The following is a 15,204-nucleotide window of genomic DNA, read 5'->3' on the forward strand; positions in this document are numbered from 1 at the left end:
AGTACATTACATGCTTATTTATTTGAAATTTTTATTGGTTGCTCTAAATTTTAAATTCTCTGGACAATGTAAAATGATTCCCTTCAAGACAATTTAAGGTATACTTTTTTTCTGTCCCCCCCTTCTCTGCTCGTTAACAGACGACAGGCAGACAAACGTAAAAGGAACTCACTTTATCAGTTCTCAGCTCTGACTGGCTGCAAGCCCAAAAATAAACATAAATAAAGTCTCTGACGAGATAACAGAATACCAAACAAAACTCTTACAAAGCAATGCACTTGTCCAAGTGTCTCCTTGAATCAGGGTTACAGAAAGCAAATCACTTCTCCAAGTGTCTTTCAAATAAACCACGACCGATTATCAATGAACGTTGACTCCTGCAACCAGGGCGTGGCACCATCCGTCCTTTTATCATCAGAAGACGCCACTAATGAGCCCCAGCTGCATTGTTAATCTTGCATCCCGAAAAGACTCACAGGAGACTTCTGCTGAGTCACAACAACTTTGTAGATGGGACTTTGAGATATTTAATGCTGGCTGTTAAGCCGATAGAACTTGATAACTTATGACTTTTGCATTCTCAGATAGATAGTCCTCACTTAGCGATTGCCTCATACAGTGATCTTTCGCAGTTATAACAGAGATGAAGTATAACTTTGTGATAGATCCTCACATTCATGACCTCCTCAGGTTTGTAAAGCAAAGGAAAGCTGAAGTAAAATCATGAATATTTTGCTTAATGATCAAGTTGATTATGATTGAAAAATGAGGATTAAATATCAAAATAATCATATTGTTTTCTAAATGTCCTTCCCCTGCTATTTTTTTAATTATTATTTTTTAAAATAATTTTTTGATTTAAATTTGCTTTTGACCTGACTTAAGCATTGGAAAAGCCTTGGTTGTGATGATGAATGTTAGAAATAGCATACAATACACCTCATGTATCAACTTTGCAAGGTTTAGAATTTTAGGCCTAGTAAGATGATAGTTACATTCCTTGTTGCAAAATTGTTTCTAAAAAGATATTATTAATTCTCTACCAATTGTTCCAGGTATTTTCTCTTGGTTCCATTTTGTCCCAGGCTTTTTCATAATTATATAAGGTTGCTGAGAAAAATAAATAAGGGGATTTAAGGCAACCATCCATGGATTAAGATATTATTTTTGTTAGATGCGAACCAGGAATGTTCTGCTCTAGGAACAAGTCAGTCATATATCGAAAACAAAAGCTTCCAGGGTTTTCAACATATCATGTATGGTAATAATTTGAATGTTTGTGATCACTCACAGAAACAAGAAAATCGAACATGGATCTATATGTTAACATCAATCAGTAGGTTGCTGAATCATATTTAATGAATACTATTAAATTTAACTTATTATGGTATCTGGATAGAGTTCTTTCCCATTTTTACATTGTTTTACCTAGGAAGCATTAAACGTCTTGACTTCATCTGCTTAGGTATGAAAATATCAGCTTACCTATATGATATTTGCATTTTTGTGTACAAAATACCTACCTTTATCCTTAATGCATCCAGTAGTGTTTTATAAAAATTCTGTATTGTATAATTATTTCTAAAACCTAAATAATTTTAGAACAGAAAAAAAATGAAGAATTGTGTTTCTAGGTACTTGACATTATCAACAAATGCAGGCAAAATTTACACTCCTAGCTTCAGCCACTAAGTCCAGAAGCTGAATTCTAGTTAGAAATTCTAGAGCTGTTTGTTAAACTGGAACTTGGGGAAAAAATGAATGAAGACAACCACTTCCATACAGAGCTTCTGCTGCTGCAATGAACTGGAGTAAGAGTTCACACCTTCTCTATGTTCCTCATGTAATAGTTGTATGCAGAGGTGGGTTCCTACCAGTTCGCACCAGTTCGGTAGAACCGGTTCGTCAAATCTACCAAACTGGTTAGAAGAGGTTCCACCAGAAAGCAGGCCACACCTACAGAAGAGGTTCCAAAAAATTTTGAAACCCACCACACACACACACACACACACACACACACAGAGAGAGAGAGAGAGAGAGAGAGATACACACAGACAGACAGACAGGCTCACACAGAGAAAGAGAAAGAAAAAGAAAGGAAGAACGAAAGAAAGAAAAAGTGAGAGAGATGAAAGAAAAAAAGGAAAAAGGGACAGAGAGACAAAAGGAAGGAGAGGGGGGGAGAGAAAACACATGGCCGGTAAACCACTCCCACCAGGTCACATGGCCAGCAAGCCACTCCCACAAAGGAGGCCACACCCACAGAGTAGGTTCGAAAAATTTTTGAAACCCACCACCGGTTGTATGAATGGGATGTTTATTACTGTACCAATCTGCACCTGGTAATGACTAATTGATTGTAGAGTTCGTGTTTTGAAGATTCAAGAATCTATGCTAGAACAGTTGCTTGTTTTTCCCTTTCATGAATTCTAGATTGTAAAAACAGGACTAGATCTAGAGTAGACATTTTAGCGCCTAGATAAAGTCATATTCTGGCATCCTTGGTACTTATCTTAGGAATTATAAAAAAAGGTACCCTCTTTTTATCCCAAGCTTTTGAGTTTTACGGTTACAATTTTCAGCCCTGGATATTTTTGTTTCTTTTCTCAGGCATTTTCATCCTACTTGCTATAACAGGAAATAATTTTAACTACATCATTTGTTGTTATCATATGGCAAGAGTTCTGTGAAATTATATTTAATTCTTGAGCATATGCAATGACTCACTTATTGCTTTTTTTAATTTTATATTTCAGAAGTTTTAAAATTGTGATTCTCCCTAAAATTTGGTGTCCCAAGCCAGTGATTACCTAGATTAATGGCAGCTTAGAGCTGACTCTGCCTAATATAACAATTAGGTTCTTGGTTCAACTTATAATGTATTATATTTCCTTTCTAGGAAGGCATCTGTAGTGATTTCACACCATAAAGGGCACCCATGCCTCTCTTTGCAATTATCTTGCTTCGTTCTCAGGTGTAAAGCAATTATTTTTGTATTTGGATTCTTACATAAAACCTGTTACTCGTCTCTGTGCAAGAAATCAGTGGCTAGTTTCAGATCAATAAACAATTCTTTGGATTTTCTGTAGTTCTTTGGCACTTCTTTGTGAGCTACTTTTTCAGCAGTGTTACCAAGATAAATTACATTACTGTGTCCATTCATCAAGAATCAAGTTCGGTGAGACTCTAGCTTTTATCTTTGAATGTATCTAGCTTTTTATAGGTCTGTATTATTCTATGCTGGACACTTCATTTGTATTCGTTGAGATCAAGTATGGGCAAAGCAGTCTGTTTAGTCAGATATTCCTTTGATTGATACACAGTTGTGAATTCTTATGTAATGTTCAAAGAATAGAAATATACTAATTTGAAATTAATGTTGGGATTTTCCAGGGAATAATATCTATAAAATCTGCAAGAAACCTTAACAAATTTTCTGTACCTAAAGATGAAATTAAAGCCAAGTTGTGGTCTATTGAAGTACAGAGTAGAGGGACAAGGATAGGTGGCAAAGGCAGACTTCCTTATTGGGACAACAGTGGTTCCCCGAGCAGCACTTACTGAAATGTCGTTGATTTTAAAAATTATGACCTTCCTTATTAAAACCTGGGGTATGTAGAAAAATAGACTATGGTTTTTCTTTTGCTTAGTCTAAGACAATGGAGATCACATGACTTGAGAGTGGCTAGAGAAAGAAAATCTGAAATTTTAGAAACAGAAATTGGGAAATTGATCTCTGGAAAAGAAAATAATGTGGAAAAGAAATGAATGATTTCAGGGATTTAATATGAAAGATAAAATTAGTTGTAGAGAGAAGTGTATCACATAAATATTCAGGGCACACAGGACAATTTTATACCACCCTGTCTTTGCAGGATCTTTGCCGCAGCACTCAAAATTTGTTGGATGTTGACCTAAGCTCAACATTATATACTAGATTTAATGAACACCAATTAAAATTAGACCATTGAATTAAATCATATTAAGTGCTTTGTAACTTGATACCGTCACCCATATTGAAACTTTTTATGTTCCCCTATACCAGTGGTGGGATTCAAATAATTTAGCAACCGGTTCTCTGCCCTAATGACCAGCTGGGTAGGTATGGCTCGGTGGTCATGTCATTGGGTGGGTGTGGCCAACTCAATGTCACTCATGTTGATGGGCGCTTCACCTTAGTTGTTACAATGTAATAAGGGTTAACCAGAGAGGCAGTTTCTGTAAGCAGGGCAATAAAGATAAGGCTAGAAACAACACCAGAATGTTTCCTTCCTGCCTTCCTTACAGGATTAGCCCCGTAAAGTGGGAAAAAACAAAAGGAGATTTCTTCCAACAACCGGTTCTCCCAACTGCTTAGAAAGTTAATAACCGGTTCTCCCGAATAGGGGCAAACTGGCTGAATCCCACAACTGCCCTACACCTAATGTATATAAGGCTCCTTTTAGATTCCTGATGTTTGGGTGGGTGGGTTGGGTGGGTGGATGGATGGATGGATGGATGGATGGATGGATAGATAGATGATAGATAGATAGATAGATAGATAGATAGATAGATAGATAGATAGATAGATAGATAGATAGATAGATTCATTCTTGATATATTCTGATGGTTTCTCTCTTCCCTCCCTCTTATGCTACTCTTATGATTGTAATAGATTTAATTGATTTAAGAGAGAAGTGTGGGTTTTTAAAAAAAAAAAAAGAGAACAAAATTGCCAGGGGAACAGAGAGAAAAATTATAAATTACATAATTATATGTAATTCAATTATATTTATGGATATACAGTACTCATATTTTGAAGATAGCATTAGTCTGTACCTTTGTGCTAAGCTGATTAAATATCAGAACATTCAGATTTCCATTATAACTATTAGATACAGCTATCTGAATTATGTATGTATGTATGTATGTATGTATGTATGTATGTATGTATGTATGTATGTATGTATTTAGTGTCACAACCCCTGGTATGCCCAAATATGGGAGGAAGCAAACTGCTTCCATTCTCAGTTTCCTCCCATATTTGGGCATACCAGGGGTTGTGACACTAAATGCATACCTACTTCCCTGGCTCAGCTGATAAGGAGGAGAACCTTGTGGCTTAGTGGTTAACACATCTGCCTAAGATGTAATACAGCACAGGTCCGAATCCCATTAAGGGTATGGCTAGCTGATGAGAGCTAAATAGCTTGAAATAGATCTATACTAGTCTCCCTTTATTTATTTATCAGCACAAATACAACATATATGTATGTGTGTGTGTGTGTGTGTATATATATATATATATGTATATGTGTATATGTGTATGTATATATATGTATATGTGTGTGTGTATATATATATAGATATATAGATATATAGATATATAGATATATAGATATATAGATATATAGATATATAGATATATAGATATATAGATATATAGATATAGATATATAGATATATAGATATATAGATATATAGATGATATATAGATATACACTCTTTACAGAAATACAATCTGTACAGGGGACCTACGTAATGTAGCAAATACTTTGATATTCAAGCTGCTGTGTTATTGAAAAAGATCCTTGTCTGAAATTTTGGTGAGCTACTGCCATTCATTGTAGAAAAAACTGCATTCCTTGTAGAGAAAATTGCAACCACACAAGTGAATTTTACTTAAGAGGGCTCCGTTTGTTAAGGCATCAGGCTAGAAACTGGGGAGACCATGACTGTCCCAAAGGTGCTTTTTTCAACAGGCCACTGGACTTTTTTTTTTCTTTGAAGACCTTTTGCTTCTCATCCAAAAAGCCTCTTCAGCTCTGACTTAATGATGAATGATGGAAGGATTTATGTTCCTGTAGTCATCTGGTCATTAGCACTCCTCCTGAGGTTTATCTGTGCCCTCAGGGTCACCTGAATAGTACAAATGGGTGTGGAACTTTCTTGGAACTGTTGAAAGGACTTTGTTACAAACAGAAGATAGGTGGTATCATATCCTTCCCCTCTGCTGAGAGAGGACTATTCAGTTTTAATGTAGATGGCCTCTTTAAGCCATCTTTCAGACCAGTAGTCAGCTCTCTGTTCAGAATGTGGACTTTGCTATCTTCAAAACAGTCTTTCAAATGCAGGTGGACTGCTGAATCTTGTCCTGATGGATTTATTCTCCTATGTTGTGCCAAGTATTTGTGAAATGGTTGTTTTGTTTCTCCAAAGTGCAGATCCTTAAAAGTCTCTCTGCATTGTACTGTATTTATCACACTGCTCAGTTTATGTCTGGGTGGTTTATCCTTGGGATGTACAAGCTTCTGCTGTAGTTTGGGATTAAAAGTGTGTATCAGTGGTGGGTTTCAAAAATTGTTCGAACCTACTCTGTGGGTGTGGCCTCCTTTGTGGGAGTGGCTTGCTGCCCATGTGACCGGATATGAAGATGCCGACGACACTTGTCAGAACCACCTTAAATTACCTCACACACAGCACTGGCATGCATAAGAATAGGATGTAAACTTGTTTTTTAAAAGGCATCTTTGGTTTGCGTTAAAACAACTTCAACACATGCAATGTTCTGATTCCACCACAAATGCAGTGGTCATCCTTACCTTTCGCAGAGGCATTGAGTTTTATAAATATGAGCATGATAGTGTAGAATAATCATATCCAAGGACTAGTGGTGGGTTTCAAAAAATTTTGGGAACCTCTTCTGTAGGTGTGGCCTGCTTTCCGGGTCCACTGGTGGAACCTCTTCTAACCGGTTCGGTAGATTTGACGAACCGGTTCTACTGAATTGGTGCAAACTGATAGGAACCCACCTCTGGTGTCTATGTATATTGTATTGGTTGAAAATCCTCCAGAGCTTTTCAAATATTCCTGCAACATATGGAACGACAACATTGCTTCATTTGTTGTCCTCTTCTTTGTCTGTTAAGAAGTTCCTGCTGGTCTTTTTATTTTTGATGAGGGCCCATTTGGGATAGCCACAAGTTCTGAGAGCTTCCTTGATGTGTTTTAGTTATTTTTCTTTTGCATCTTCCATGTTAAGGAAAATAGGCTGGCCTTCCTGGACTGTACAGTACACATTAAGGAAGACAGAAGCCTTAACACTGACGTTTACAGAAATTTCCACCACCACCCCCAGATCAATATTTACCTTTTGATTTTCATCAGCTACTGGAACACACAATGGGAGTGATCAGAACCCTATACCACTGGGCTGAAAGTTTGCCTGCCAGCAAAGATGGAAAATCCTTCCATATGCCACCATTCATATGACTGAGAATCTGCATAGACATTGGAAGACCAGGAGTTCAGGTCTTCAGTCTTTAAGTGAAGAGATATTCATCATGCAGTGGAGTAATTCAGATTGATAGTAGCAGTGAGGCTCCTAGTGGTAATGGTGAGGCATTGATGATGCTGATGGATTGATTTGGACATTGGATTAGTTAAGAAACTACAGCTATATATCTGTTATATTTAATTGTGGTTTTAAATAATATTGCCCTGGATCTCCAGATGCATTTTGTCATTTCTCCAAATCCAGATGCATTTTGTCATTCTCTTAAGAGAGTAGAAATTTGCTACTGAAGTTGTGAATATCTAGCTTTGCCTTTTGATATCACATGATAATATTACATGGTGGTTTGCTCAACCGTGAGCCTGGAGCCACAGACTGAGGCGAAGTGGTAGATAATACAATAACTCTTTATTCAACAACATAGGCAACAGCTAACAAGAAGTAGTAAAACCCCGTCTGACATCTATTTATGCTGTAGCTGTCAGACGGGTGGCCAATCAGATTGCAATTCTCCCTCTGGCCAACAGCCGCATCACAGCCAATGAGAGCTGCTCCTGCAGCCTCTGATGTCACCCGGTCATAACTCCGAGGACTCAACAATAGTATTGAATTTTTTCTGAAAAAAGTGTGATTTTACAAAAGTGTCATCTTTATTTTCATAAAGCTTTAGTTTTTTTTTTAAAAAAACAAAACTTTATTTAAAAGCAATTCTTTTTTTCATATTTGGAAAGTTTATTGCCTTCATAATGCAACAATGTCACTCTCGCTGCTGTGATCGAATGAATTAGCAATTCATTCTTAATTTATGTTCATTATTTAGTTGCTTCCAACTGTTAGTGCTCTGAAGCACATCATTTCACCAGAATTGTTTGCCAATTACTGCTTTTTTCAGTTCTTATTGTGTCATCAGTGGCAGTATCTAGCCACCTTATCTTCTATTGGCACTTTTTCAATTGCAATTAATTTTTTTCCCCCGAGCATTACAGCCTCTCTAATGACTCTTGCCTTTGCATTATGTATCCGAATTATTTAAGCTTTAGCTTCATTATTAATAATTCCGAAGAGCAGTCTGGATATAATTTAGCTAATATTGAATCGTTTGTACTTCAAGTACTGCAGTTCAAAGACATCCATTTCTGTTGTTGTTTTACTTTTCTGATAGGTTTTTTAAAGATTTTTAAAAAATCTATATTTAATTTTTTAAATAAATAACTCAAGGTGGTAAACACACCTCATTTCTCCTTCTATTTTTACGATACAAAAATCCCGTGGGCTGGAAGAGAATGACTGGCTTAAAGTCACCCAACAGGTTTTCATCTCTAATGCCAGTTTAGAGTTCCACTCTCCTAATTTCTATGTCAGTACCTTAACCATTAAACCAAACTGGCTTTCAGGGACATATGTGACAAAAGGAAAAACATGATTATTGTTAGGTAAGCTTCCCGTTGGGAAAGCGAGTACATTCAGAGAAGCATTCTGAGAGTTGTGTTGGAGAACACACAAACCAGGATACAGATACACTGCAGTTTAAATAGGCTTTTACTTTCATGGAAATAGAGGTATCACTCGATCAAACAGTGCAAGTCATACACAGATAAGACAATTAGTCATCAATGTCTTTCAGTTAAGGGATAATCCAAATAACATAGTCCATAATCATACAAACAGTCTGGTGCTAGCAGTTGCAAAACTTACAATAGCTCACAGCACTTTCTAACAGCCAGCTTCCAAAACACTCAGATCAGATCAGCCCAGCATCTAACAGAGAGCTAACAGATATTCTGGCTCCCTCTTATGGCCAATTGAGAAAAACAGCCACCAATCACATTTTACAGTATGATTTAAAGAAACAGGTATAGCATTGTTACATGATTTATATATTGCCAACCCAACTGTTAGATTATATTCCTAACAATTATAAAGGTATAAATCTGTGTTATCAGTGTGATGCCTCTGCCACACTATAATATTTTGTCTTGAAATATTGTCTTGATGTTTTTTTCCTGAAGAGCAGATATCACATTTGTTGGCTTCAGTAGCCAACAATACTACTTTGTTGGCTACTGAATTTTTGAGCTAGGAAAATCAAGTCTGTTACAACTTCAGATTCTTCTCCACTTAATTTGCATCGCGTTGGCATTGCTGTTGACAAAACATTCCTTTTTTTAAATACAGAGCAACGTTTATATACTCTCTTTCACATTCGGCAAAGGAATTCTCTACATTCCTCATTTCTAGCTACCAAAGTAATTTCATCAGGTTATATGAAACTTCTGATGTTTGTTCCAAAATTTTTAATTCCAGTTTCTATCGCTTTTAATTTGGCGTTTAAATGATATAGGTAGATAAATAAAGAGACAGTATAGAAAGCTTGCTTTATCTAATTTTGAACAACTTAGTTGCTACAAATGTCATTTCCTTATTTCAGTCTCCACTAAGCATTTGAAGTAACAAGCTTAATACCTGAGAGTAAATCCAAACATTTTCTGCAGAATTTTGTTATTGTTTGCATCTTAAATTCTATGTCAGAGGTATCAAACATGTGGTCCGTGGGTCAGATGTGTCACACACTGGCCACACCCACCTGAAGGGTGGGAAAGTTGCAATACGTCATGTGATGACATGATGACACAAGTTTGACACCCCTGTTCTATGTACACTTTCTTCGGAATAACATTTTGCTTACTATTTCACAACTGGGTTTTAAAATAATATGCACAGTATCCATAGCTTGATCTACATATGAGTTCAGAATGTTACCTGACTCTGTTATAATCAATGTCAGAGACAATCAGATATATTTGAGATTTTGTGCATGTTTTCTTTGCTATGTATAGATGGCTTTCGGGTTCATTCTATAAGGCTTTGATATAATTTTGCACTTCCATCCATCCCACAGTCTACTCAAACTGCTATTTTAAATGAAATTCTTGTGATTTTCAACAGTTATGGAAATATTTTGGAAGCCACAGAAACAACATTTCTGATACCACAATAAACAAGACTTCATGCTTGAATTGTGAACAGGCAGGTGTTAATGCAACTGCCTAATTGTTCCCACTTCACTCTTCCTGTTAGTTTGAGTGTATATGCATATTCAGACTAGAATACTCGTACACTATTTGTATTTTACTATGAATCAGGAACTCTAACTAGCTACTTTCTTAGAAAGCCAGAGATAGAAGCCATGATTTTGTACTTGGCTTATGACTTTCAGTTGTTTCAAAAGCAACAGATTTCTTTAACTACACCTATTGTTAGGAGAAACAAATAATAAGGGCCACTTATCAATCACTTTAAAATAATTCTACCATATTGGGAAGTGACTGAGTTATGAAAAGACAATGAAAACTATTCAGAGTGAACTGACTTCAAACTTATATGTTTCGCATCCACAAATACGATATATTCTTTGAATGTAGCATGAGTAGAAATTACAATATTACATGACTGAATGTTTTTGAACTCTAAAAACCAGTGCCTTATTGAATTTATTTCCCTTTTCCCAGTATCACTGTCTGGTATAGTGTAATAAGAATTCTGCTTTGAAAACATAAACTTGTTTTTAATATTTTGCAAAAACCTGATCTCTTTATTGCTCAAGAGATGAAAGAGCAAACAGTTCTTTAGTTTTCCCCCATAGAGAACTAATTGTTGATTTTTATAATATGAAAGCATATTACATAATATAACCTGAATTCATTTCTAGTAGTCTGTCAAAACACTGATGGAATCAGCAATGATATACAACTTCTGCCCTTATCTATTCCATTTGCTCAGTAATATCTTTATTCAACAAATATCAGGTGTCGTGTATGTAACTATCAAGTCATAGAAGTATAGTCATTAATAAAATTAATTAATTAAATTACTCTGCCATAGACAAAAAGCCCTAAAGTATCAGAAAATTATTTATTTACTTACTCAAATGTTTCTATATGTATATCTATTATATACATATAAAATATGTTTCATAGTGTTGAAAATATGATTTATGCATACACTGATATCAGTTGACATTTTGTCTTAATGCTTTAGCTGAAGCTATGAAAAAGCTGAAAATGCTGAGTTTGAGTGTCGGTCAAAAATCTGCCATGCTTTTTTTACAGATACTTTTAAACGCCACTTTCAGCCTCCTGGTGGTGCATTCTGGTTGCAGAATTCAACATATGTGAACAAAGCATGTTGTATTTGTTACATTAAAGCAGTGAATCGATCATGCTATTTTCACTGTGCATGTATGAATGTTATTACACTTCAGTTTGTATGTGTGGGAATGCTGTAAGGGAGCTGTGACACTGGTTGCATTCCATCTGTTGAACTGGATGTATTGTCCAACTCAGCCTTTATTTAAAGCATTGACTTTATAAGGAAGATTATTATTCTCATCCTAAATTAATTTAGTGCAAGATGATGACTTTCTTCATTAAGGGTTATAGACTATGATCTATCACACTGGTTCAGTGTGGCTTGGTAGATAAGATACTTTTCAATTTCCCAGTTCGGGCCTGAATATTGTGACTGGCACAAAGTCCATCTAACTGGTTTCCATGCCTGAAAAAGCACTAGGAGCTGAATCTTCCTGCTTCCAGTTCAGCATCTTAATCAGGATACTGCACTGGCTCTCATAAGTAGTATATATAGACATAGATTTGATATTCTGTCAAGCAGCATTTCAGCGTTAAAACATACTGTGCCACCCTATCCCCCTATTTTTAAAATCATCACATTACTTCACTGCCACTTACTCAGTATAAAAACACAAAATTTGCTCAATTGCATCTAATCCAACAATTTTTTTCCCCTCAATTTAGCCAAGCAGGTATGTCGGAGAAATCTCATATGCAGACATGAAGGTGGTGAAGGTGGCAGCATTTGTTTACTATTAAATTTTAACACCTTCTACTGTTCAATGGCATATTGCATTTGATAATGGAAATTCTGCTTTGTGGTGACTAATAGCCGTTGATAGAACTGAACATGATCTAACTTCTGTAGGCTTACCTGAAAATTCTTCATGTTTCCATTTATAGCAGCACTAAATGCATTTTTTTCTGATCTCAAAAAAAAGGCTAAATTTGTTAGATCTGGATAGTCCTTCAGAGGGAGACAGCCACTCGTCTGTATAGTAGATTTGGAAGTTAAAAAACATTCAAGAAGTGAAAGCAAATAACTACAATATTGTTGCCAAGAAAATAATTTGCAAGAGAAGTTTTACTTTCATCCTGCTTGCATTAGCTGCAGGAGAATTGGGATTCTTGTTGAGGCAGTAGCATAAAATGTGGCAAAAGTGTAACCCCCCCACCCCAGCACCTCCTTCTGCAAATAACCATCCAAGTAAGAGTAAGAACCACCATGGTACAATCCCCACACCCCAAACTCTGACAGCTTGTTCAGGAAGAAACCATGGCTGATGTTATTGAAAGCCTCTAAAAGATCTAGAAAAACCAACAAGATTGCATTAATTCATTTGATTTTATGATTCAATCATTTTAGTTAACACATTTCTTATGTCTTTTCTATTTTCTTGCAAACACACTCAGCTCTTCCTTCTTCTCTTCCTTCTGCAACTTTCTCCTGAACAGGCAGTCACAGTTTGGGATATGGGGATTGTACCATGGTGCTGGGGGTTACTCTTTTGTCTCATGGTGGTTCCTTTGCCTCATTTTATGCTGCTGCCCCCCCAAGAATCCCAATAGAATGTCTGCAGCACAAAATTATAAGATTGTAGGGTAGGGTAGGATAGGATAAGATAGCCTTTATTATTAATTTATCTCTACATCAGGGGTGGGTTCCTGCCAGTTCTAACCTCTTCTATAGAAGAGGTTCCATAAATCTACAGTGCTGTTTAGAACCGGTTCCAGCTCCCTCCCTCTGCCCGTCCGCACATCATCAAGATGAAGAGTGAGAGGGGGAATTCTTGCGTGCTTCAAATGCCAGAGTTTCTGAGTCAACATTTTGGTTGCTAAGCAAGAGCGTTGTTAAGTGAGTTTCACCACATTTTACAAGTTGGCCACCCACACCCAGTCACATGGCTGGCAAGCCACTCCCACCCGTTCACATGGCTGGCAAGCCACTCCCACAAAGCAGGCTACACCTACAGAAGAGGTTCTAAAAAAATTTGAAACCCACCACTGCTCTACATGAACACACACACACGTATGAACAAACACATACACACTATACAAAGATAGATGGATGGATGGATGGATGGATGGATGGATGGATGGATGGATGGATGGATGGATGGATAGACAGACAGACAGACAGATAGACAGATATAGATATATACTGCATATTATGTATATAGCATATATGTAGATATATTTAATATTTATAAATGAAAATATTTCTAAAGAAAAATCATTCATAACGCAATTGATTATAAAAATACTATAAACAGCTTCCAAATTATTGTAGTATTAGCTGTCATCCTAGAGATCTGCAGAACATTTTTATCCCTAAATTGAATCAATTGTTCTCTGTAAGGAGCAGAAGGTATAGTTTTGTTCCTGTCTTAATCTTTTTTTTCCCAAGATCCATTTTATTTTTTCCCTTTGGAAGCATGATGATGTCATGTATTTATTTATTTAATTTATTTAATTTATTTAATTTATTTAATTTATTTAATTTATTTAATTTATTTAATTTATTTAATTTATTTAATTTATTTAATTTATTTAATTTATTTAATTTATTTAATTTATTTAATTTATTTAATTTATTTAATTTATTTAATTTATTTAATTTATTTAATTTATTTAATTTATTGGCCACCTATCATATCATAGGATAATTCTGAGCTGCTTACAGTCGTAAAATATGTATTTATACATATACATTAAAACTTTAAAATCTGGCACATGGGGGAACTTGTAGGGCAAAGTGGAGGGAGGTGTGGGATCTCTTGTTACTTGATCAATCATCTCCACTGCTTGTTCTCCCATTGGGGCCCCAAGCCGACTGGCAGAGCCAGGTCTTAAAGTCCTTAGGAATTACAATACAACAGTTGTTTAAAAGAAGAAGAAGCAAGTTGCATTTATGGCATAATAGGAATACAATAGGTGTTGTCTTAATATAATTAATGGATTACAGTGAACAAGTGTTTTGAGGGTCAAGAACTACACAGTTTATTTCACAACATATAGTATTTGCTGTTGTATATATCAGATGATGTAAATATTACTGCTAAACTCATTCCTCTGTAAGTGTATTTGTATGTGTTTGTGCATGCACGTGTAATTCTGCAAGACCCTGATTTGTTGCCAATATTCATTCAAATCATCAGACAGAATTCAGCTACTGTGGTAAATAAATGTTTTCATCCTGCTCTGTAGCTCTTCTGTACTATGAGGTGTACTGATAGAAGTCAGAAGTCATAGTTCTGTTCTATCTTATTGCTTAATTTAACTGTAGCTGGTGAATTTCTTGTAGTCTGATAGGCTGGCTGAGTATACAGAAATTCTGAGTCATATATACCTATTTCTGGATATCCAGTATAATTAGGCACAGCCTTGTAGCACTACACTCTAATAGTGTTTCAAGTCCAAAGAATATGTTTAAGTATGGGAATAGAAAGAAAATTAATGTTTCACAGCAGAGTTCTGTGTTTGTTCCATTTTTTCCCCCCCTCGGTGAGTTCGGCTTACTTCCAAACGAGTATATAACCCTGCAGTTTTTCAAATGCAATCTTATGTAACTTTTAGTGTTTGGAATGGGTCTGTATCAAATGTGTAAGTTTGAAGGCCATCTGCTGAATGTTGGAAATTAATTCAATTATCATAAAATAAAGGCCTAATTTCATAAGTAGGAAATTTAAGTCGTCTCAGAGACCTTCCCTTCCCATGTATATTACAGGTTGCTGGTGGTCTCTTTTGCCAAACATATCAAAGGAAAGGAGGGAGAAGATGTTGAAGCATGCACTAAAATAG

At 35.9% G+C, this 15,204-nt stretch overlaps 1 protein-coding gene across 5 annotated transcripts in view; it reads left to right on the plus strand.

Annotated features, from left to right (window-relative positions):
- KCNQ5 (potassium voltage-gated channel subfamily Q member 5) overlaps positions 1–15,204 on the plus strand; it is a 359,579-nt gene that overhangs the window by 17,634 nt on the left and 326,741 nt on the right. The window lies entirely within an intron of this gene.

This window comes from Thamnophis elegans, chromosome 4 (assembly GCF_009769535.1).
Source record: "Thamnophis elegans isolate rThaEle1 chromosome 4, rThaEle1.pri, whole genome shotgun sequence".
NCBI classification, from domain to species: Eukaryota; Metazoa; Chordata; class Lepidosauria; order Squamata; family Colubridae; genus Thamnophis; species Thamnophis elegans.